Consider the following 25,985-nt stretch of genomic DNA (forward strand, 5'->3'; position numbering starts at 1 on the left):
AACCGGAGGGTTCAGAACTTTAAGTGAATGACCTGTACCACACCTGAGATGCAGCAGCACCTGAGGAGCCCGGGGCATGATAGAGTCCCTGTAAAACGGCTCAAGCTGCCCGTCATGCAGGTACCTGTCCCAGGACAGGGGAAAAGAGGACTTTGCCAGTCTTACAGCATAACAGTATAACCAGGCCATGGACCCCGCTGGTGTCTCTGCCACTCAAAAGGAGTTACTTTTTTTGCGGGAGAACCAGACTAGAATCATGTCCTTTCTCAAGAACATTGAGTCTCGTCTCGCGACATTACAGTCTACCGACCCTGGTAACGCTACTCAGTTGGCGTCTCTTCAGCAAGAGTTAAGTCAACAACGGGACACTCAGTCCCATATTTTGAATTTTATGGCCTCTGTCGGTAATCGACTTCTCTCTCTTCAGACTGCCGCTTCTGCTCCTGTACAGGCATCCACTCCACAGCCCTTGCCCCGTCTTGCCAGGCCACCTCGGTATGGTGGGGTTCCTAAATTATGTCGCAGGTTTCTCAACCAGTGTCAACTACACTTTGAATTATCCCCACTACTGTACCCAACTGACCGTGCTAAGGTGGCTTTTGTGGTGTCCCATTTGGAGGGCGAGGCTTTGGCTTGGGTGAACCCTCTTTGGGAGCAAGATGATCCTGTGGTTTCTCAACTTGATCTCTTGTTAGACACCTTCCGCAAGGTGTTTGATGAACCTGGTCGTCTGGTATCGACTACTGAGTCTCTTTTCAACCTTAGTCAGGGGACTCTTTCTGTAGCTCAATATGCCATCCGTTTCCGGAGGCTGTCCTCTGATTTAGGTTGGAATAATGAGGCTTTGGTGGGAGCATTTTGGCGAGGTTTGTCCTCCCGTATTAAGGATGAGCTGGCAGGGTGGGATACTCCTTCTGCTTTAGATGACCTTATCTCTTTGGCGACTCGCATTGATTTACGGTTCCAGGAGCGTTCTCGTGAGGTTGTCAGAGAGAGAAGACCTCCTCGTTTATCCTCCATTACACGTGGTACTTCTCTTTCCCAAACCACCGCAGCTTCTTCCCCTGAGCCTATGCAGGTTGATCGCCTCAAGCCTGCCGAACAACGCCGAAAGGAGAGACTTGCACAGGGCTTATGCTTTTATTGTGGCAGCGCTTCCCACCTTCTGCATTCTTTTCCCCAGAAGCCGGGAAACGCCTCCACCTAGGTCAGGTAAGAGAGGCCTCCCTAGGTAGCCATGATTCCTCTCCACCTTTAATTTTGCCTGTCATTTTACACTTGGGTTCCAGTCGCTTCTCTCTTGAGGCTTATGTAGATTCTGGTGTGGCTGGGAATTTTGTTCAACTTGAGCTGGTCGAGAGGCTTGGGATTCCTGTCAGATCCTTGGAGGTTCCTAGGCAAATAGCTTCTGTCAACGGTCAGCCTTTGCGGGAGGTCGTTTCTTCTGTCACAGAGGAGATTGAGATTCAAATTGGAGCTTTACATCGAGAAAAGTTGGCATTTTATGTTTTACCGTCTTTATCCCATGCGTTTCGTTTAGGACTCCCCTGGCTAAGAAACCATGAACCTATTCTGAATTGGCGTACTGGGGATGTCCTATCCTGGGGACAGTTTTGTCAAAACAGATGCCTGCTTCCCGTCAAGCCTGCTAGTCTCTCTCCCTCGGCTCCGGAACTAGTGAATCTACCCGCAGCTTATCACTCTTTTTCGGACGTTTTCAACAAAAAGGAAGCAGAGGTCTTACCTCCGCATCGCCCTTACGACTGTCCGATATATCCGGCTCTACTCCTCCTAGAGGTCGTATTTACCCTCTGTCACCCTCCGGGACTCTAGCCATGTCTAAATACGTTCAAGAGAATCTTGCCAGAGGCTTTATACGGAAATCCTCCTCACCTGCAGGCGCTGGTTTTTTCTTCATCAAGAAGAAGGACGGTTCCCTTCGTCCCTGCATTGATTACCGTGGCCTCAATAACATCACCATTAAAAACAAGTATCCACTTCCTCTCATCCCAGAACTTTTTGATCGTCTGCGTGGAGCACGAATCTTCACTAAACTGGATCTCAGAGGAGCTTACAACTTGATCCGAATTCGTTCGGGAGATGAATGGAAGACTGCGTTTAACACCAGAGACGGTCATTATGAGTATTTGGTGATGCCTTTCGGCTTATGTAATGCTCCTGCAGTTTTTCAAGAGTTGGTGAATGATGTTTTTCGGGACCTACTTTACACCTGTGTAGTGGTGTACTTGGACGACATCCTTGTGTTTTCACCGGATCTGTTTTCTCATAGGAGACATGTGCGGCAAGTTCTTCTCCGTCTGAGGGAGAATCGTCTGTATGCTAAACTTGAGAAGTGTGCCTTCGAACAGTCGTCCCTGCCGTTCCTGGGCTTCATCATCTCTGATTCTGGTCTGTGTATGGACCCGGCTAAAGTTTCTGCCGTACTCAACTGGCCACGTCCGCTTGAGGTTAAGGCGATTCAGCGCTTTCTTGGATTTGCGAATTACTATCGGCAATTTATTCCTCATTTCTCCTCCTTGTCGGCTTCCATCTCCTCTTTGATAAAGAAAGGTGCCAATCCTCGTCTTTGGCCAGCAGAGGCTGAAAAAGCTTTCCACTCTCTCAAAGAAGCATTCGCCTCCGCTCCTTTACTCCATCGCCCTGAAGCTAATAAACCCTTCTTCCCAGAGGTTGACGCCTCTGCTGTCGGTGCCGGAGCTGTGCTTTCTAAGAAGTCTTCTACTGGTCATCTTGGGCCCTGTGGTTTCTTCTCCAAGAGTTTCTCTTCTTCTGAAAGAAATTATTCCATTGGCGACAGAGAACTTTTGGCCATTAAATTGGCCTTAGAGGAGTGGAGATATCTGTTGGAAGGAGCCTTACATCCCTTTGTCATCTTTACAGATCATAAGAATTTGGCATACATCCGTTCAGCGCACCGACTGAATCCACGACAGGCCAGGTGGGCCTTGTTCTTTGCCCGATTTGACTTTGAACTTCGCTTCCTGCCTGGAGAAAAGAACTTCAAAGCTGACGCTCTATCCAGGTCCTTCTTGTCGGTGGACACTGAGGAGGAATCATCGCACATCATTGACCCCGCTAGAATCATCACACTTGCTCCAGTATCTATGACCTCTTTACCTCCGGGTAAGACTTTTGTTTCTGAGAGGAACAGGAGACGAGTGTTACTCTGGGGCCATGCTTCCAAGCTAGCGGGACATGTCGGTTTCAAGAAAACCCTTGATCTAATATCTCGTTACTACTGGTGGCCGACTCTTTTGAAGGATGTCCAAGCTTTCGTGGTCTTTTGTCCTTCCTGTGCCAAGAACAAAGTACCCAGGTGGCTTCCTTCCGGGCTTCTTCTTCCTCTTCCAGTGCCTACTGCTCCGTGGCAACATATTGCAATGGATTTCTTAACTGATCTGCCTCGTTCCTGTGGTTGTACCGTCATCCTCGTGGTTGTGGACCGTTTTTCTAAAATGGCACATTTCATTGCTCTTCCTGGTCTGCCTTCGGCTCCTGAACTGGCGAAGATTTTTGTTCAACATATTTTTCGCATTCATGGTCTTCCACAGCACATTGTTTCTGACCGGGGAGTTCAGTTCACGGCTCGTTTCTGGAGATCTCTCTGTAAGTCACTGAACATTTCGCTTGATTTTTCTTCGGCCTATCATCCACAATCCAACGGCCAAGTGGAGCGTACCAATCAGATCCTGGTTACTTATCTCCGGCATTTCTCCAGCGCTCATCAAAATGATTGGTCAGACTTACTACCATGGGCAGAGTTTTCTTATAATAACCACACCAGCGAAGCTTCTACCAAATCTCCATTTTTTGTCGTCTATGGACAACACCCTGGTCTTCCTCTACCAGTTCCTCCTGTCTCTACTGTGCCGGCGGCAGATCTTCTGTCTAGAGAATTCTCCAGGGTTTGGCAGGAGACCAAGTCTGCTCTCGAACTAGCTCAGCATAGGATGAAGAGGCATGCAGATAAAAGGCATCTCGATTCTCCTGTGTTCCATCCTGGGGATAAGGTCTGGCTTTCTTCTAGATTTATTCGCCTTAAAATCCATTCACATAAACTGGGTCCCCGTTATATTGGCCCTTTCGAGGTTTTGGCATGTATTAACAACGTTTCTTACAAACTTAAGTTACCTGCCTCTCTTCGTATCCCTAATTCCTTTCATGTATCTCTCCTTAAGCCTGTAGTTTTTAATCAGTTTCACACCTCGACTCTTTCTTCACCTTCGCCTGTTTCCGCAGACAATGTTTTTGAGGTTAAGGACATTTTGGCCATTTAAAAAATTAGAGGTAGAACTTTGTTTTTGGTCGACTGGAAGGGTTTCGGTCCTGAGGAGAGATCCTGGGAGCCTCGGGAGAATATTCAGGCTCCTCGAATTTTAGCTAAGTTTCTTTCTAGCCTAAAGAGGAAGGAGGGATGTAAAGACGGGGGTACTATCATACCACTGCTGCCGCCTTCCCAGTCAGCATCTCTCCCTCCGCGCTCGCTCCCGGCCTCTGCTTCTCGTGCGCGCGCATACCAGGTTCAGCGCTGCGCGTGTGCACTTCTGATCTTCTGTCGCTCCTCCTCTTCGTCTCCTCTATGGTCCTGGAGGACTAGTACTCGGAAGTCGGTCCTCCTTGTTGTCCTATCTATGGTTCTGGAGGTCTGTTACCTGGAAGTGCTACCCTGCCTTTAGGTATTTAAACTGCTTCCTGCCATCCCTCTGTGCCTGGTTATCATTTGTTCCTTCAGGTGTTCTTGGCCGCTCTTAGTCTCTGTGAAGTTCATTTTCCCTCTGACTTTGGGTTTATCCTGTCTTTCCTGTATCCTGCTAGCCTCTGCGTTTCCTCAGTTCCTCCGCCAGTCCCTGTACTGCTGTTTTACCCATCAGTCCTGTTTTACCCATCAGCCCTGTTTTTCCCATCAGTCCTGTTTCTCTGCAGTACTCACCTATCCTGTGGTTCTACTATCTCCGCCTCTTCTTGGTCCTCTCCCGTCCTGGTCCTCCAGCTTCCGTGGCGATAGTCCCTCACGGGCCTGCCCCTAACGCTCCCTGTATAGGGGGCGGTCTATCTGGTCAGCTCGTCCATGAGGGGTTCGTCGTCATGGTCTAGAGGGTCCATTCTCCGTTTTCCCTCTTTGAATCGTCACACTTAAATAGGACTGCACTCGGGTGACATCTGAGTGCAGCCCGATTCTTACAGCATAACAGCCAGTAAGCTTCAGGCAGCAGGGACCTCACATAGAAGGCGTTAGTTGGAAAGGCTCACGTACCTCAACTGGAAAAGGGATTCTCCCATTGCCACTGACTCGGCTGGGCCGCATCACCATCTATGCCTGGTACCCTGGACTGTGGTCTGCCAAGTACAGTAAACCAGGTAAAGACTTTACAAAATGTGCACTTTACTCATTTCCCGGCATACACCATCGTTGCCATACACTATAGGACCCCTGGGGACTCCGCTTCACCTGTGGGAAGCGTTACCATCTTTGCTGCAACAACATCCCCCAGAGGACCCCTTTAAAGCAGCATCGGTCCCCCCTATTGACCGAACACCACAGGTGGCGTCACGACAGACTCATTTGCAATATCCCTTTAAAGACCGTTCCCCTTTAATTGGGCGCCCAGGACTACAGACTGGGTCGCAGCCACCATGACATCCCCTTTAATAATGACTGGACTCGATGCCGAGTACCCCACTGCCCTGGCGGGCGTTCTACATGAAGCAGGCTCAGTTCTTGAGCTCGCTCCATAAATGTGCCCCGTTGGTTGTACAGATATGTAAATCTTCTGTTGGTAAGGACTTATACAACAGATTGCTGCAGTAAGGGTACCGTTACACAAAACGATTTACCAACGATCACGACCAACGATACGGCCTGGCCGTGATCGTTGGTAAGTCGTTGTGTGGTCGCTGGAGAGCTGTCACACAGACAGCTCTCCAGCGACCAACGATGCCGAAGTCCCCGGGTAACCAGGGTAAACATCGGGTTACTAAGCGCAGGGCCGCGCTTAGTAACCCGATGTTTACCCTGGTTACCATCGTAAATGTAAAAAAAACCAAACAGTACATACTCACATTCCGGTGTCCGTCAGGTCCCTCGTTGTCCGCTTCCCGCACTGACTGAGTGCCGCCGTAAAGTGAAAGCAGAGCGCAGCAGTGACGTCACTGCTGTGCCCTGCTTTCCGGCCAGCACTCACAGTCAGTGCGGGAAGCGGACGGCGAGGGACCTGACGGACACCGGAATGTGAGTATGTACTGTTTGGTTTTTTTTACATTTACGATGGTAACCAGGGTAAACATCGGGTTACTAAGCGCGGCCCTGCGCTTAGTAACCCGATGTTTACCCTGGTTACAAGCAAACGCATCGCTGGATCGCTGTCACACACACCGATCCAGCGATGACAGCGGGAGATCCAGCGACGAAATAAAGTTCCAAACGATCTGCTACGACGTACGATTCTCAGCGGGGTCCCTGATCGCTGCTGCGTGTCAGACACAGCGATATCGTATGGATATCGCTGGAACGTCACGGATCGTGCCGTCGTAGCGACAAAAGTGCCACTGTGAGACGGTACCCTAAAGAAGCACCCAATTTGTTTATTAAGGCTATGTTCACACTTTACAATTTTTTTGCATTTGTTTTGCAACTATTTATAATACAAATTAAAACCTGATTTCTACAGAACGAGTGAAAGCTTCGAGATTTCTGAAATCTCATGCACATGTTTGTTTTTTTCCTGACTGAATGGGAAAACTGTAGCATTTCTTAACTATGAAATGTCAATTTTTTCAGAGTTTTTGCAGCGTTTTTTGCAGTGTTTTTTCACCAGTATAAAGTAATAATCAAAAGTGCAGAACGCAAATAACATTTTTGTAGTGTTTTTGGTGAATAAAACTAACTGTATTAACCATGTGCTGTAGACAAATCCCACAAGTAGTATGCAACTAAAAAGATGCAAAAATGCTGAAAAAAAACGGCATTTTGAACACAGCGTTTTTACTGCCAAGAGAGCAGGTTTTGTTTGCTGAAAAAAACGTTGCCGCGTGTGAACATAGCCTAAGAGGTGCATGACTCTTAAGAAACTACAAATTGAAATTTATGAGTCTATGAATTTTCCCTATTAATAAAGCCAGTTTCTTGTTTAAATGATAGTATATCTGGCAAGTTTACAAGAGTTACATAAAACTAAAAAGTAGCTTTTTTGTGCTTTTTTGGACCACTTTTTCATAGCACTTCATAAATTAATCCAATAGGGTACTGCTACATTGCTGCATTTGCATTACTGCGCTAAGCGGTTGAAGAAGCCTTTGACATCATGATCAATTACATCTAAGCCAACATGGAGACCTAAAACAAACACATAAATTGCATTAAGCTCTGCGTACAGCATGTCTAATAAGGGATATCCCAGATCTTCCCTCCCAGCTCTCCCCCAGAATCCTCTTGGGTATTTCGAAATGACATTTTGAGAAATGAACTGATCCATACCACGTCCGGAGAGATTAGCTGAAAAGACATTACCGCTCCATGCATCAATACCACTTCTTTGGAAGTCAACTCTGGAAGATGACATTAAGTTGGGGTTCTTATTGAACCACTAACCCATGTAAATTAAGGAGATTGTGCAACGAAGTCAATGCACATAATAACTGATTAATGAATGCAGGAGAATCGTTGCAGGCTGTAAAAGCCTTATCTTCTAAAAATGCTTCATATGAAATTTGTTTCCTAATGGTTGTCTCTGTGTCTTCAGAGTGAGCCATGCGGTCTTATTGCTGCAGTATCTGGAGGCAATGGTGGCACAAGCTCATGTGGCGGTAAGAAGTTATGGCACAGCGGTGGTTTGTCTTGGAAATTGCCAACAGTAGCTGTAACCATTGGGTAATCTATTACACGAATGCCAAGACTGGCCTTTCTCTAATCACAAACAAAAGACTATGACCCCGACTCGCTCACACCGATCTCGATGAGTCAGACGTTCTTGATTCATGAAGAGGTGCATGTCTCTTCATGAATCTGGAGTGTGTGACGAGTGCTGTGCGCCTCTGTGTGCCCCACCAGAATTCTCACTCCAGTCAGGGAATGCCACAGCTCGGTATGAATTAGACCAGTTGTGGTATCCCGCCTCCGTGGTTCCCCAGTACCACATATTTTGTTGGAACTGGCAGAAATTGGTGTGAAAATGCCAAACGTTACAAAATTGTAATATAACTGAGTTCAAATCTTTTATACCAAAATTCTAGAGTGAAAGCTTTGATGACTTGTGCACTTTTGTAACCGTTTTTATGGCACCAATTAATATGAAATAGGAAATGAAACTACTCAACAAATTTTCCTAATTGAAAATAACCCACAATTGGTGACCTACAGGTCCGCATGGTGACAGACTACAAACTCTGTGTAGTCATTTTTTTTTCCATCTGCCCGATCCTTGTACTAAACTACAGATAAATTAAGAAAATGGAGTAATAACGGTCATAACAGATTATGTAGAGAATTTATTTGTAGTCTATTATCATGGAGACACAAAGGTTTGCATAGGACAGCTATATTCAAGATAGAAGAATATTTTTAATTAAAATGGTTTGCAAAGTTGCTTTACTTCCGTTATTTCTGGCTGCTCACTTCTTCTTGATTATTTATACATACGAAGGTCAGTGACACCAGCACTAATTGGACACAATGCTCATTTGACATAACAACCTCACATGAGCCACGGGAAGGCGAGTGCCAACACTGCTGTAATGCCTGCATCGGAGGGGAGTATATGTGTTTCAGAGTGAGAAGGGTTTGTCCTAGTAGGTGATAACCCCTTTAAAATGTTTCATTGGAACAAATGGGCCTTAGGCCAATCCCTGAAACACGACGAAAGAAAAAGTTATAGAAAGTTAACCTGTGAAATTCAGGTCAAAACATCTATGAATAAAAGCAAAGCTCCCAAGTGTCTTGATGGTGATACTTGGACAAGACTAACTAGTCTGATATCAAGTTACCAAGATGTTTGTTTAACTAGTCAAGAAAACTGGACTCGCAGCAAAGTTCAAATACATTTTTGAACTGCTTGCTCTCAAACCTAAGGATTTCTGAGGACTGTTATCTTCCCTTCCTCATCATCATGTACATGTATGTGGTGGGAAGGGTCTCATTTTGGCATCCACATCTAAATGTGGATGATGTTGAGTAAAAAAGTTAGGTTTGAGTATGTTCACATAGAGTTCCCACGTGCTGGAGGGTTCCCACGTGCTGGAGGGTTCCCACATCCGTCTGCATTCACTGATTGTTTGTCTGGAGCAGACACTGGTCAGTAAGAAAATACTCCAGACTGAGATATGGCCTGTAGTTACATAGGCATATTAACTGTTTCAGGCCAAATGTATTGCCAAGATCAGCATCCGGAAATTCTGGTTTTGCTGCTACGTTTCGTATTTGTTCCATAATTAAGAATTCTAACTCACGCCTAGGTGCCGACATGGAACACCATGGACTTCAGACTAAACTTGAAGTTTACTGGTTTCAGAAGAGAGTTTCTGAAGACCATTATAGCACGAGATAATTGCTCAACTTCGTTAGACTTAGTTTCCAGCTAAATAGTCGTCGCAGTTGGTTAATCAATAGGGTATTCTTAGTATAGCTGTTGACAGACTATTCCTCTGAGTTCATTGAAGTCGCATAGGGATGGGAGAGAGATATTTGGTTGGGGAGTAGAGGTAATTTATTGTAAGATTGTAAACTGTTGTGCTGTACTGCAGGCAAACCTGTACTTTACACTCATATAATTGTTCCAGTTTCAAGGGTGTTAACAGGTAACAGGCGGCCAGTTTAGACAGGCACGCAAGTAGGTAGATATATAGAAAATATAGTAGGTACAAATTGCTTTGGTGTAATGCTGTACAGCACAAGGGACTCAGAGCCTCCCGGCTGAAAATTTGTACAATGTTTTGAATGTTTCCTACTTTCTGGTTGAGTCATTCACATAACTAAGTAAAATATTTATGGTGGATAAACTGGTGTGGGAGTCAGTTTTCTCGCCCGTGACTGTTCTGCATCATGAGGAACACAACCTGGTACACGACTTACACCCTAATCTTCTAAAAACTAGTAATGGCCTTGGAATTAGAGGCTTGTTCACACGTTGCATTTTTGCAGAGTAAATAATGCAGTGTTTTACAGTACCTGCAAAGTGAATAAGATTTCTGAAATCTCATGCATATGCTGCTTATTTTTTCTTGCGGATTTGAACCACCAAGGGATTTCTATAGTTCCTGTGCTTGGAAGCTTCACCTCACCTTTTATTACATTATCTCCAGTGCATGAATACAGGAAGACACGACTTTATGCTTCTCATTTATTCTCCTTCTCCGGCAAAATGTATATTTGATTTAATTAGGTCACTGCTAAGATACAGAAGGAATAATTTGAGATGCTCAGCTGCGTCTTACAGTAAATTCTGGTCACTTCATACCCTCAAGGCATTTACCAGAGAATTAAAAACTCTGAAATATTAGCTGTAGATGTTCAGCTGCAAGTTGGTGGTGGTGCCTAGCAACCCCTCTGGGGACACAACTTGGGCATTCTTTGTGCAAAGTTCATACATTTATCGGGAATATTTTAAAGCTCTCTTTGAGATTATGGGCACACCTTGAGTATTTGCAGCAGATTTTTCTACACCAAAAACCAGAGTGCTTGCAGAAAAATTGCTGAGTAAAATGTGTGTTTTTGACACTGTGAAATGTTTTTTGCATACTTTTTTAATTTGCATTTTTTTAAAATGTTTGAATGGATGGGAAACACCTCTGCATTTCAGCATAAAACACAATATTGCCATCCTTTATAGGACAATTACCTTCTGCGATACCAGTTAATTAATAAGCGTTGTGTTGATTGGGAAGAGAAGTCTTAATGAATGACCAATTAAGCAAATTGCAATATTGGAACCAATGCACAATTTATAATTTAACCATGATTCAAGTGATTCATATTGCAGAAGTGAACCATCGTGCTGACAGATTAGCACGCATGTAAACTATTACCCAACTGGAAATGAGATGAGCCCCGCACTGCTAATTGTGTGGGTGATGTCACTTACTCCTATGTCTACAATAAGGCTTCAGAGAAGATGGAGCACAATTAATTTTACTGCATGTTATCCCTGGCTGTGCCATATTAATTGGAAATATAGAATTTGGGTAAGTGCCCAAACACTGTTGGCAACCTACATCTGCAAGACAAGCTTTTAGTCGTTCAGCAACTAGCTTATAATACAGAACCTTAGATAACAGATATTATATAGAAACGTGACTGATTTTTAGTTACAGCGGTGGTTTCATGGGTAGACGGCATTTGATTAGTTGTAAGGAGATAAACAGAGACAGGTGGGGACCACTGGAGTAGCAATGCTGGAGTGGCAGGGCATTAATTGGGTAAGTACTATTTGTTGCTCCTCCTTAAAAGAATTCCCTGCCTTTGCAAAAAAAAAAAAAACATTTTTACATCCTGGACAATCCCTTGATCATAGATGGTCCCACTGCTAAGACCTCTAGCATTCAACAGTAAACTAGTGTGGAACAGAAAGGAAATGTTTAAAGGGGCTGTCCACTACTCAGACTGCCCCTTCTCACTTGCTCTATTAAAGGATTACCATCTTATAAAAGCCATACTGGGGCATTAAGAGTTTCCAAAGGGCAGTCACTCATTCTGGATTATCATGAATTAGTTGGTGCCCGTAGAGGACCTAGCACCATTGACTTTGTGGTGGCACAGCAGGGAAGTTAGAGGGGTTGTGTGCTACTCGTACAACAGGCTATACTCTGGTACTTGGGCCATTCCAGTAATGTTGGGGCTCGTGTGACATTATGTCATGTGAGCCCTGCAGCAAATCAGCGACTGCTTCACTCTCACTTCCTTTTGACGACTCATACCCAGAAGAAGTGAGAGCTGCTGCTCTATAACTTCCTCCGAATTAGTGATTAGCTCCAGGGCTCACATGGCATAACAAAGTCACATGAGCCCCAGGAGAGTCGGCTTGAACATTGCTGGAATGGTGCCAGCACTGGAGGTGAGTATAGCCTGATTTTATTTTACATGGGGGAATATAGCAAGTGAGAAGGGGTTCTCCGAGCTGTGGACAACTCCTTTAAACACTTGTGGTCCAATCCAAGTTTACTGTTGCATGCTAGAGATTTTAGCAGTGGGACCATCTTTGATCACATTATCAGAACGGAAAACTTCAGTATATGAATAAGCCACATGTGACGTCTTTATTAAAAAGCAGTAAGTCGCCATAACTCGAGATCGAGGCGAAGGCGGTAAAAATACATTCATTTATTAATTAAAAGTGAAATTTTCAAATTAAACTGGACATTCATTTTTTTATTCTTAGGTGTCTGTCTTTCTACTTATCTGAGCTCCCAAATATAAAGATATCTGGGTTCTATCTTGTCTACCAGGAAGAACTGTCATGAGCTACCTGACAAACTGCATGAAAACTCACTTTATCCTTGAAAGGAAGTAATTCCCATGGAGATGGCTTAGCACCTAATGACAATGATGGTTGTCAGAGAGAAGGATATCTCCGCATTACCACTGCACAGAAATCCAGATAAGTAATCGTGTAGTGATTAAGAAATTATGACAAAAGGGGTGACTCCAGAGACTTTTACAAATTGTCTCTTCATTTAGGAAGAGGACTAGAACTCTAGTGCCACCTATAGGAAGTAGCAATCCATGGAGGTGGAAACATTATGTTTTGGGGGTGTTTCTCTGCTAAGGGCACAGGACTACTTCACCACATCAATTGGAAAATGGATGAAGCCATGTACCGTAAAATCCTGAGTGACAAACTCCTTCCCTCCAGCAGGACATTAATAATGGGTCGTGGCTGGGTCTTCAAGCAAGGGAATGACCCAAAAACATACAGCCAAGGCTGATTTAGAGATGATCTGCAAAGAGGAGTGGACCAAAATTCCTCCTGACATGTGTGCAAACCTCATCATCAACTACAAAAAACATCTGACTGCTGTGCTTGCCAACAAGGGTTTTTGCCACCAAGTATTAACCCCTTCATGACCTCAGCTTTTTTCGGTTCTGCGTTTTCGTTTTTCGCTCCCCTCCTTCCCAGAGCCATAACCTTTTTAGTTTTCCATCAATATGGCCATGTGAGGGCTTATTTTTTGCGGCACAAGTTGTGCTTTTGAATGGCATCATTTGTTTTAGCATGTCGTGTACTAGAAAATGGGAAAAAAATTGCAAGTGCGGTGACATTGCAAAAAAAGTGCAATCTCACACTTGTTTTTTGTTTGGCTTTTTTTGCTAAGTTCACTAAATGCTAAAACTGACCTGCCATTATGATTGTCCAGGTCATTACGAGTTCATAGTTGTATAGAAAATGTTCAGCACAGCCTAAAGGGGAGGTGCACAGTCATAGGTTCCCAAACCTTGATGAGTAAGTTACAAGTGACTAGCACACTCCAGAAATGTTGTGATGCAAAATGGGGGGTTTATTTACATACAGTAATAAAACATTTCGGTCGATACTGGACCTTCATCAGTGTGCTAATTATACCAGTATGCTCGGTGAAGCCCCAAAGAAATAAATTAGATTGCATCCAAAAATTAGGCCTGAATTATAGGGGCCACAAGGCAGTGGAGACTGTCCACTGAAACTGGATACACGCGTACAAGTAATTGAGTTACACTTGCGGTGGACACCGCGTGTATCCAGTTTCAGTGGACAGTCTCCACTGCCTTGTGGCCCCTATAATTCAGGCCTAATTTTTGGATGCAATCTAATTTATTTCTTTGGGGCTTCACCGAGCATACTGGTATAATTAGCACACTGATGAAGGTCCAGTATCGACCGAAACGTTTGATTACTGTATGTAAATAAACCCCCCATTTTGCATCACAACATTTCTGGAGTGTGCTAGTCACTTGTAAATTATGAGTTCATAGACACCAAACATGTCTAGGTTATTTTTTATCTAAGTAGTAAAAAAAATTCCAAACTTTGCTAAAAAAAAAAAAATAAAAAAAAAATAAAAAGAGCAATTTTCCGATACCCGTAGTGTCTCCATTTTTCTTGATCTGGGGTCAGGTGAGGGCTTATTTTTTGCGTGCCGAGCTGCCGTTTTTAATGATAACATTTTGGTGCAGATACATTCTTTTGATCACCTGTTATTGCATTTTAATGCAATGCCGTGGCGACCAAAAAAACGTAATTCTGGCTTTTCAAATTTTTTTCTCGCTACGCCGTTTAGCGATCAGGTAATCCTTTTTTTTATTGATAGATCGGGCGATTCTGAATGCGGCAATACCAAATATGTGTAGGTTTGATTTTTTTTTATTGTTCTATTTTGAATGGGGAGAAAGGGGGTGATTTAAACTTTTATTTTTTATAATCTTTTTTAATATTTTTTAAAACTTTTTTTTACTTAAGCCATGCTTCAATAGCCTCCATGGGAGGCTAGAAACTGGCATAGCCTTATCGGCTCTGCTACATAGCAGCGATCATCAGATCGCCCCTGTGTAGTAGATTTACTGCATTGCTATGAGCGTCGACCTCAGGGTGGCGCTCACAGCAATCCGGCATGAACAACCATAGAGGTCTTCAATAGACCTCTGGTTGTCATGCCGATGCATCACTGACCCCTGATCACATGACGGGGGTCAGCGTTGCGCTCATTTCCGGTCCGATGGCCGAAAGCGCTAGTTAAATGCTGCTGTCAGCGTTTGACAGCGGCATTTAACTAATTAATAGACGCGGGTGGATATCAATTCCACCCGCCACTATTGCGGGCACATGTCAGCTGTCCAAAATAGCTGGCAAGTCCTGGCTTTGATGCAGGCTCACCGCCGGAGCCTGCATCAAAGCGGGGTTCTGACCTCGGACGTACTATCCCATCCGAGGTCAGAAAGGGGTTAAGTAACTTAAGTCTTGTTTGCCAGAGGGATCAAGTACTTATTTTTCACTGTAAAATGCATATAAATTTATATAATTATACAATGTGATTTTCTGGATTTTAGTTTTAATATTCTATCTCTCAATGTTAAAATTAACCCTTAAAATTATAGACTGTTCATGTCTTTGTCAGTGGGCAAACTTACAAAATCAGCAAGGGATCAAATACTTATTGCCCCCACTGTACCTTTAGCTTCTGACATTCCAAACTGATTCAGAATTAAGTTGATTTTAACACTTTGGTTTAGAAGATAGCTTCCATCATATTCTCTTTGGCCTGGATTCCTAGATAATATGTCTCATTTCCAAGGTCTTTAGTTGCAAAATGCTGATTTAGAATTTTAGCCACCTTTGCAATTTTTGTTTCCTCTTAATTAACCATCCACATATAAGAGAAAATACATCCAGTTTCCGTCTGTACATTTTGTGTATAAACACAGATCTGCTTGACCTCTTTTAAATCCTTCTTCGTAGTAAGACTTTGTTCATTTTGGTTTTTTCATGCTTTAGCCAATTGCTTAAGACCGTAGAGAGATTTTTGCAGTTTGCAAACAAGATTCTCTTCACAATGATTTAACCCTCAAGTGGAGTCATGTACAAGTCATCTTCAATGTCACCATTTAAAAAGGCAGTTTTGATTTCCAAATGTCTGACAAACGTCTCTTGTACAGCAGCAGTGGCCATTAGAGTCCTGTACATGGTCTGCTTAACTGGAGAAAACGCAGCATCATAATCTTCACCATATTTCTGAGAATATCCTTTGCCTATCAATCTTGCTTTAAATCTTTGAACCTTGCGTTCAGATTCATACATGGTCTTAAAAAACATTTGCCTTTGATTGCTTTCTTGCCTTGTGGCAATTTGGTGCATTTCCAAGTTTGAGTTTGATGAAAGGACTTCATTTCCCCATTAGCAACATTAATCCACTTCAGTTTTTCATGAACAGGTAATTGTTGCATCTCATACCATGACTGCAGCTCTGACTCAGGTAGTGTTTTGACAAACTAGGATAGACTCTTAGCTGGTATACCCTTGTTTGATCTTGACGATCTCCTATTTTCAGGTTCACCTGATTTTTCTGTTGCTTCTTCAGTAGTTGAAGAACCAAACCAAACTTCTACATCCTTTTCCTTGTTATTTTGAAATTGTGACACAGATTGTTGTTGCTTCAGCTGGACTACTGATATGATGCCATGAATCTCTGCTTATTGTGACCTTGTTCGTTTCTGGGTGCAGGATTATATACTGTATCCTTTATGGGTTTCACTGTATCCCACCAGAATATCCTCTTTTGCATAAGATTCCCACTTGGTACATTTTTTGGGGGGGAATATGTACAAATATTTTAATTACAAATATTCTTGGCATTCTCCCAAATTTATTATATACTTCAGCGAGATATATTTCAATTTTTCCTGGAAAATCATATTTGCTGACAAGCAGATAGACAACTGTATATCTTGAATAATCATCGATAAATGTGAGTGTGAGTACTCATTGGACCTCAAACATTTATGTGCATTAAGTCCAGAAGCTGTTCTGATTTTGTATTTCTATCCTTATGAAAGGAGTTTTTCGACATTTTCTTTTAATGCAGTCAGTACATTTCATTGTCTGATTACACACATCGACTCTTATACCATCATCAAGTTTTTTTTTAATTAACTTTCTTATTACTTTTGGGTCTCTATGTGCAAGATGCCTGTGCTACATAAACAGCACAAGAATTGTAACATTGAGCAGTGTATATAGTTTTTGCACTTTAGCTGATACAACTCATATTTGATTTTTCCTTCTGCTAGTGAGTGACCTTTTGAGATGATACATATGTCATCTTAAAATGTAACTTCATTTCCTTGTCTTGTGAGTTTCTTCACAGATAACAGATTGCTTTCATGTCTAGGTACATAGAGCACGTACTTTACTGGGAACTTTCTGCTTTGTGTTGGGGAGACTTGACAATTAATATAAACATCTCCTATTCCCTCTGAATCTATATACTGACCATTAGCCAACATCACTTTCTCTGACTTACTTTGGAGAAGGTTAGAGAAGCTTCTGTCATTAATCATTTGACTAGTTTCCCCAGAGTCTATACACCATGCATGCTTTAATGTACTTGCATTAACAGACAAAACACAGTTTCTGTACTTGAAGTGGCATATCCTTCAATAATGGCATTTTTAACCCTTTGATGATTATTTTGCTTTTCCAGCTGATTCATTCTAGGCTTCCAGACTCTGCAGTCAGCCTCTAGGTGCCCTGATTTCTTGCAGGCAAAACACTTACTTATTTCCTTCAAATGACTTTTATTTTTTGGTAGATCTTGGGTATTTAAAGCAGATGCTGCTTTGGATACCCCACTACTGATTACACTTTGTATCTGTCGCGTATAATCATCTACAAGCTTTTCTCTGTCGTACTCTAATGTATGCCCCACAGGTGCTAAATGATTTCAGGAGTATTTGTTATGTAATCCTGCATATCTTGGCCCTTATTTAGATTAGACTGATACAGCTTTCTTATTAAATCAAGCTAATTGCTGATATTTATCATTTCATGCACTTTCTGCAGCTGTTCCCACATTTCTTTTGAAATTTCACATTTACATACATGCACAATCTGATCATTACCTATGGTATACTGTGGGAAATAGTGCTTTGTGCTTTTTGATCCTTCGCTACACAATCTTCTAGTAGTGGATCAGGTCTAGATTCCTGCAAGTATTTCCACGTACCTTCTCTTATTAGCAGTATCTTTACCTTGACTTTCCAGGATTGGTAATTCTAGTTAGACAGATTTGGCACTGTGAACTTCACAGAGTTGCTCCTGGCATCCATCTTTGCTTCTTCTTGTTAGTACACTGATGTTCTCACTTCTATGGGCTGTTTTCTGGATCTTTGGGCTTCTGGGTCCCTTGGTCTCTGGGCCCATAACCTGCTGGCAGCGGATAAATCTCTGTACCGTCCAGCCATTCAACAGTGAATATATTTTTATCCAGGAACAAAGATAACACAGCTTACAAATGGTATTTCTTATAGCTTAGAATCATAGCATCTTGTCTGTCAGCTTGAAAAATGAAAGTAAAATGTGCTTCAGCTACACACACAGTGAAAAGGAACTTCCTGATTTTGCTTTACAATGTATTATTGGAAATACACTACTGCTGGAGACAGGACACCATGCACTAGTAAATAGTAGCTGTTGCCCTATATCCAATAATAGTAAGCAGGATTCCAACAAGAACCAATGCAATCAAGTCTATGCTCCCTGCTAATATGTCCAGCGGCGACACTTGCTCCTACAACTTACATGCTTGCTGATAGATAATCATTGTATACTAAGCAATCTCATCTTTGGGATTTAAGTGATCCAAAGACCTGGTAGAGTTTTCTACATTACTATTATTGTCATACTTTGCTTATATATCGCTATTAATTCCGCAGCACGTTACAGACATCATCACTGTCCCCAATGGGACATCAGTATGTCTTTGGTGTGTGTAGGAAACCAATGCAAACATAGGGAAAGCATATAAACTCCTTGCAGATCGGACCTCAGGACCCAAAACCCCAGCGCTGCAAAGCACAAAGCGCTGTTAACCACTGAGCCACCGTGCCGCCCTTACCTGAGGCAATCCTAATATCATGTACCCTTATGAGGCGCGTGTTTGGCTACAGTTCACCCTAGTGGTCCCTCGTGTTGTAGGAGCAGGCTTGGACTGGCCCTCAGGAGAACAAGGGAATCCTCCGGTGGGCCGCTGTGCAAGAGTGGGCCACCAACCTCTTATATAAGCAGTGTTTTGCACTGTTTACTTGGATCACTATGTAAAGACAAAGGCAGCATCGTATTCACTTAACAATCTACCCAGTTATTATATAAATTTGTGATTGAGGATAATGTCACACTTGCATGTAGCTGAAAAGTGGGGCCCTGGAGTTGGTTACTGGTGGGCCCTTGGCACCCCATTCCGACATTGTCTAGGAGTATGACCTACATACCAAATGCTGTAATGTAACATAATGTGACGTAATGTAATGTATAGTAGCTGTTGCCTCTCACAATGAAGCTCTACCTCCTTTCTTACAGTCCTGACTCCGGAGCAGCTAATCTGCCTGGTATTGTGCAGCAAAGCGAATGTATCACAGATCAGCTCCTGTGACTTTACAAAGCAGGATGGGCTCCCATAGAATCTGTGGCGGCAGACAAGAACACAAGTATCCAACAGAGTGCAGCTATCAGACGGGGAACATGGGACAATCCAGCCGGATGAACACAGCAAATTACTGTCACAATAACAAGCTCAGCTTCTCCAACTTCTTGCAGGATACGTGTATTTTAATGGATTTACTGACCTCGAACTGCAGCAGTGCACTGTGTATTATATAATATATATATATATGTGCTTATATAACAGGCTGCATTACACTGTGACTATAGATCCAGTGCATAGATGGATAATATATGGAAGGATGGCTAGAGACAGATATATAGAAGGTAGCTAACGAGATACGAGACAGATGGACACAGGGATAGATAGATGATAGATAGATAATAGACAGATAGATAGATAGATAGATAGATAGATAGATAAATAGACAGATAGTGATGAGCGAATATACTCATTACTCGAGCTTTCCCGAGCACGCTCTGGTGTCCTCCTTAGTTTTCATCACTGCAGCAGAATGATTTACATCTGTTAGCCAGCTTGATTACATGTGGGGATTCCCTAGCAACCAGGCAACCCCCACATGTACTTATGCTGGCTATCAGATGTAAATCATTCAGCTGAGGCGAAGAAAACTAAATCTCCGAGCACTAAAAAATACTCGGAGGTCACCCGAGCATGCTCGAAAAATCTCGAGTAACGAATATATTCGCTCATCACTAATACTGTATATAGATGATAGATACATAGTTAGATAGATAGATAGACAAAAAGAAAAGGAACAGCACACTTTCTACTTATCTTCGGGTGCACAGCCCCCAGGATACCAGTCCATATATCCAGGTAAGTTAATAATTAGAAAAAACGAGGCAGCACTCCATCTTTGCAGTATTTAGACGTGCAGGATTTTAATCAACCCACTGGTCTGGGCGACGTTTCGGCTCAGACTGAGCCTTTCTCAAGCAATGGGTGTTACAAACAAGTGTCTATTTATAGTACTCCCAACAATAATTATAGCCAAAGAGAATATGTATATCATACAGTAAATACTTCATATATTGTGCAGATCCAAGTACATGTGCAGATTAGTTCATAATCATGAACCAATATTATAAAGTGCTTATATATAAAGTGCTGTGTGCTCTGTGCTCATATATTATTTCACATTTAAAATCCCCATATTTGATTCACTTTTCATAGTGTATCCAGCTAATACAGCTTCATATTTCATATATACATACTTAGACGGTGATGAGCTCATGTGCCGCATGTAGGACGCCATTCCCCGTACTCAGCGTCTGCTAATACCTACTGCGCATGTCTAAGCGCGTCATCGGTATAGTTACTGCGCATGTCAAGGCGCATACTGGAAGTAGTGGATTGCCGACCAATTAGGTGTTGTAACACTTGCGCTTAAGCGCCTAATAGCTCCGTATCACAGCGCTGCGCTTATGCATAAGCGCTAATAATCATCATCTTGCTTGTGACACACTGTTTTGCCCATATATTGGACTTAGTGGCCATACGAATCCATTATATCTGTGATCTATTCGATCATCTACACACTGTCCTATGTATTTTATACATTACTTGTGCTGGGGCATATTTTGGAGATATCTATATTTCAATTACCTTTATATGGGTGTTTTACACTACCCTGTCAACCCGGACGACACCTTTTTCAGGCTGTCTCCGGGCGCCACATAGCGTCCAGATGCCCCCGCTAGCCCCTCCGGGTCAACAGTTACAGACTGGACAGCTAAAGGTAGTACAACCCTATCTGCTCATTCCATTAGATATTCATAAATCAAGCCCCAACATATTCAAGCAACAAAATTAATAGGAAAATTTTTTTTTATTTCATATCAATAAATTGTGTCAGCAATCCACCATATCTAAATAAATTTTAAATAAATTTTAAATTTTAAATCTCTGAAGGTCTTTTTCATGAATTTATTATCAATTAATTTCATATCAAAATTCTCCGTCCTCCTGCGACCATGTTCTCCCACATAATGAGCATATACCTAAAACAGTTAAAATATAGGGATTTTTCTAATTAGATAGATAGATAGATAGATAGATAGATAGATAGATATGGGACAGATAGATAAACAGATAGATAGAGAATAGATAAGAGATAGAAAAGATAGGTAGATAATAGATAGATACATAATAGACACATAATAGATAGATGATAGATAGATAGATAGATAGATAGATAGATAGATAGATAGATAGATAGACATGGATAGATAGATAGATAGATAGATAGATAGATAGATAATAGAGAGATAGATAGATAGATAGATAGATAGATAGATAGATAGATAGATAGATAGATAATGGATGATAGATAGATTAGATTAGATAGATAGATAGATAGATAGATAGATAGATAGATAGATAGATAGATAGATAGATAGATAGATTAGATAGACACACCTCTGGCAAAAATGAAGAGACCACAGCAAAATGTTCAGTTTGTCTGATATTTTTCTTTATATGTATATTTAAAAATGTAAGCAGTTCTTCTTTGATGGCTTGTGACTATCCATCTTCTTCTTGATTACATTCCAGAGGTTTTCAATGGGGTTCAGGTCTGGAGATTGGGCGGCCATGACAGGGATTTGATGTGGTGGTCCTTCATCCATGCCTTGATTGACCTAGCTGTGTGGCATAGCGCATTGTCCTGCTGGAAAATCAGTCCTCAACGTTGGGGATCATTGCCTGAGCAGAAGGAATCAACTATTTTTCCAGGATAACCTTGTATGCGGCTTGATTCATACGTCCTTTGCAAAGATTAACCTGCCCAATTCCAGTCTTGCTGAAGCATCTTCAGATCAACACCTGGTCATTAAATGGTTAGACGGATACCTGGAGAGGTGTACAAGCCACAGTGTCTTGCATCCACTGTGAAATTTGGTGGAGGATCGGTGATGATCTGGGGATGCTTCAGCAAGGCTGGAATTGGGTAGGTTGTTCTTTACGAAGGATGTATGAATCAAGCCGCATACAAGCTCATCCTGGAAAAACCAGTTGATTCCTTCTGCTCAAGTAATGTTCCCCAACTCTGAGGACTGGTTTTTCCAGGAGGACAATGCGCCATGCCACACAGCTACGTCAATGATGGTGTGGATGAAGGACCACCACATCAAATCCCTGTCATGGGCAGCCCAATCTCCAGACCTGAACTTCATTGAAAACCTCTGGAATGTAATCAAGAGGAAGATCTATAGTCACAAGCCATCAAACAAAAAAGAACTGCTTAATTGTTTGTACCAGGAGTGGCAAAAAGGTCACCCAAAAGCAGCGTGAAAGACTGGTGGAAAGCATGCCAAGACGCATGAAAGCTGTGATTAAAAATCATGGTTATTCCACAAAATATTGATTTCTGAACTCTTCCTGAGTTAAGACATTAGTATTGTTGTTTCTAAATGATTATGAACTTGTTTTTTTTTTGCATTATTTGAGGTCTGCAAGCAATGCATTTTTTTGTTATTTTGACCATTTCTCACTTTCAGAAAATAAATACAAAATTTATTGCTTAGAAATTCGGAGACGTTGTCAGAAGTTTATAGAATAAAAGAACAATTTACATTTTACTCAAAAATATACCTATAAAGAGAAAAATCAGACAAACTGAACATTTTGCAGTGTTCTCTTAATTTTTACCACAGCTGTAGATAATAGATAGATAGATAGATAGATAGATAGATAGATAGATAGATAGATAGATAGAGTTGGATGGATAGATGGATAGATAATAGACAAAATAAGAACAGCACAGATAAGAGCTATTTGGGTGCAGAGCCCCCCAAGTAATTACCAAACCTCTAATATAAATCCAAAGATTGGAGGCAGCACACCATTCAAGTGAAAAAAGCTTCTTATTTAATGGCCGAACATGATGATGTTTCGGTTCCTTAGTGGGAACCTTTCTCAAGCAATACAATGGTGCACACACATGATATTAAGCTGTGCACATGATTAGCAGCATTTAACTACAATCGTGTGTAAGGAGAATAATAGAGGTACATACAACAGCATATTCAGATATTCGGAATGCGTGAAAGTCCCTTAGTACTAGTGACAAATAAAGTGCGGTGCTTTGTGCTAGACATATACGGTGCATTAATTAGTATCACTGGTTTACAGTTAATAGGCAATAGTATAACAGCTGTTTGTATTTAATCAATTTGCATTAATTCAGATAGCTAGATTGATCCTGATATAAACATATATATAGTATAGTGCACGGAGGGGGCATCTTGGGCTACCAGAGGAGAGCCCCATATTCGAGAGCCCCATATTCTGGAGCCTACATGAAGGATAGTTCTCATCTCTGGGAGGCTTCCAGGCATCCATCAAAATCAATGGACTCTCATTGATTTCTACAGTCACAGAGCAATGCTTTGGTTTCCAGAGGGAAAGCAATAACTTTGAGGATCCCCCAACAACTACAAAGGTGCAACTGGACACCCCCACAGAAGAAGCCTGTGGCATGGTAGAATTATTATGTAAAAAGGGGCCGATAACCCTTCAATTAACCAAGTCAACGAGATTATCACCCTAATGCCTCTATAGGGGATATGATCAAATTGAAGTTAATTAAAGAGACAATCATTGAAGATGATCAGATGCAGTGTAAAAATGACACAACACACACAGGTATAAACATACACAAATATACACACAGGTACAGGGACACATACACACACAGGTATATACATACACACATGCACACACACGCACACACACACGCACACACAGCTATATACATACACACACATACACACACAGGTATACACATACACACAGATAGACACACACAGGTATACATACACACACTGGTATAGAGACACACACAGGTGCGCACTCACAGTGATGTGCAGATGTTATATGTGTGTACATACCTTTCATTAATGTGTATATATATATATATATATATATATATATTATATATATATATAGATTTGCTCTGTCAGCACCATGCTCCACGTTATACTGTGCACTGTGCATATATAGGACCCCTGCAGATCCAGGGCACAGTCAGCCTTGATTAATTACATCATATACATATTTTGTAAACATTATATAAACTAAATGACACTGCACCAAAAGCACCTAACTCCATGAGGCGAGTCTGTCATTGCCATCCTCCAGGTCGTGCACCCTGCACAGTATGTAACAGTCATATTCACAGGAGCCTGACAACAGCCCAAGTTCACACTGACCCAGAAAGAGCACAGAGACACTGAAGGGGTTACCTTGCTTAGTTTGCTGCAGGAACAATTAAAGTACAGAGCTGCTCTTGTCTTCTTACATGTAATCCCTGCCCAAGTGACAAGCTGCTCTCCTGTAAACACCCATGTTGGAGCAGAGGCTAGAGATGTCCTGATCGGTCCCAGCTCTCATATGTGCATCCTGGAGACTGGGGCTGAATGGTAAAGTCCATCCACCAGGATGCTTGTATTTTGGAGACTATGATGATGATGATGCTTCTCACTGCATTCATTCAAGCCCTCCTACTGACTGCAGGAGTCCCACCCCTGAAAGCACTAATGTAGGGAAGCTCAGGAGAGGAGCATCCTCAGGAAAACACTGTACAGGGACATTCCCATCACACTGCTGCACAATGGGAACCACACTGGGACCACTACTGCAGAGTGCTGCTACCATATGGAATGTGGAGCCTCTATCTGTGTCAGGGTAACAAAGGATCAGCATCCAGACATCTATGGGATGCCCTGCAGACTGATTTTACTCATTACCCACACTGCAGATTTCCTGTATTTTCACTGCAGTTTTGCATCTAAAGCATACATTTATTTTACAATAGCTTGCGATTTAAAGGGACCACCATCATATGAACACATTAAAATACCTTATCTCAATGTAATATGCTATTAAAGCATGCCATTAATAGATCTATAACTTGGATCGGATCCGCTGCCCCCCACCATCCAACGTGCCAGCTTGGAAATGTTGTGCAATCCCTGGAGAGAACGCTAATAACCCCTTTACCGCCAAGGGTAGTTTGCACGTAATGACGGGCCAATTTTTACAATTCTGACCACTGTCCCTTTATGAGGTAATAACCCTGGAACGCTTCGACAGATCTTGGTGATTCTGAGACTGTTTTTGTGACATATTGTACTTCACATTAGTGGTAAAATTTGTTCAATATAACTTGTGTTTATTTGTGTAAAAAACAGAAATGTTGCAAAAATTTGGAAAATTTTCAAACTTTTAATTTTTATGCCCTTAAAACAGAGAACTATGTCACACAAAATAGTTAATAACCAACATTTCCCACAGGTCTAGTTTACATCAGCACAGTTTTGGAAACAAAATTATTTTTGTTAGGAAGTTATAAGGGTTAAAAGTTGACCAGCGATTTCTCATTTTTCCAACAAAATTTACAAAACCATTTTTTTTAGGGACCACATCACATTTGAAGTCACTTTGAGGGGTCTATATGATAGAACATACCCAAAAGTGACACCGTTATAAAAACTGCACCCCTCAAGCTGATCAAAACCACATTCAAGAAGTTTATTTTAACCTTTCAGGTGTTTCACAGCAGCAGAAGCAACGTGGAAGGAAAAAATTTACATTTAGCGTTTTAGCCACAAAAATTATTTTTAGCAACAATTTTTTTATTTTCACAAGGGTAAAAGGAGAAAATGGACCCTAAAAGTTGTTGTGCAATTTCTCCTGAGTAGGCTGATACCCCATATGTGGGGGTAAACCACTGTTTGGGCGCATGGCAGGGCTTGAAAGGGAAGGAGCATCGTTTGACTTTTTCAAACCAAAATTGTCTGGAATTGAGATCGGACGCCATGTCGCGT

At 42.0% G+C, this 25,985-nt stretch overlaps 1 protein-coding gene across 2 annotated transcripts in view; it reads right to left on the reverse strand.

Moving 5' to 3' along the window:
* SYT12 (synaptotagmin 12) overlaps positions 1–24,670 on the reverse strand; it is a 197,109-nt gene extending 172,439 nt beyond the window's left edge. The window contains exon 1 of one of the 2 annotated variants that reach the window (XM_077288022.1): positions 24,402–24,670. The gene's annotated coding sequence lies outside the window, so the exon portion shown is untranslated. Of the gene's footprint in view, positions 1–17,700; positions 17,833–24,401 lie in introns of those variants that run through there. The other variant, XM_077288023.1, reaches the window with a different exon arrangement.
* Between the last annotated feature and the right edge of the window lie 1,315 nt (positions 24,671–25,985).

The sequence above is a fragment of the Ranitomeya variabilis genome, chromosome 2, assembly GCF_051348905.1.
Source record: "Ranitomeya variabilis isolate aRanVar5 chromosome 2, aRanVar5.hap1, whole genome shotgun sequence".
Classification (NCBI taxonomy): Eukaryota; Metazoa; Chordata; class Amphibia; order Anura; family Dendrobatidae; genus Ranitomeya; species Ranitomeya variabilis.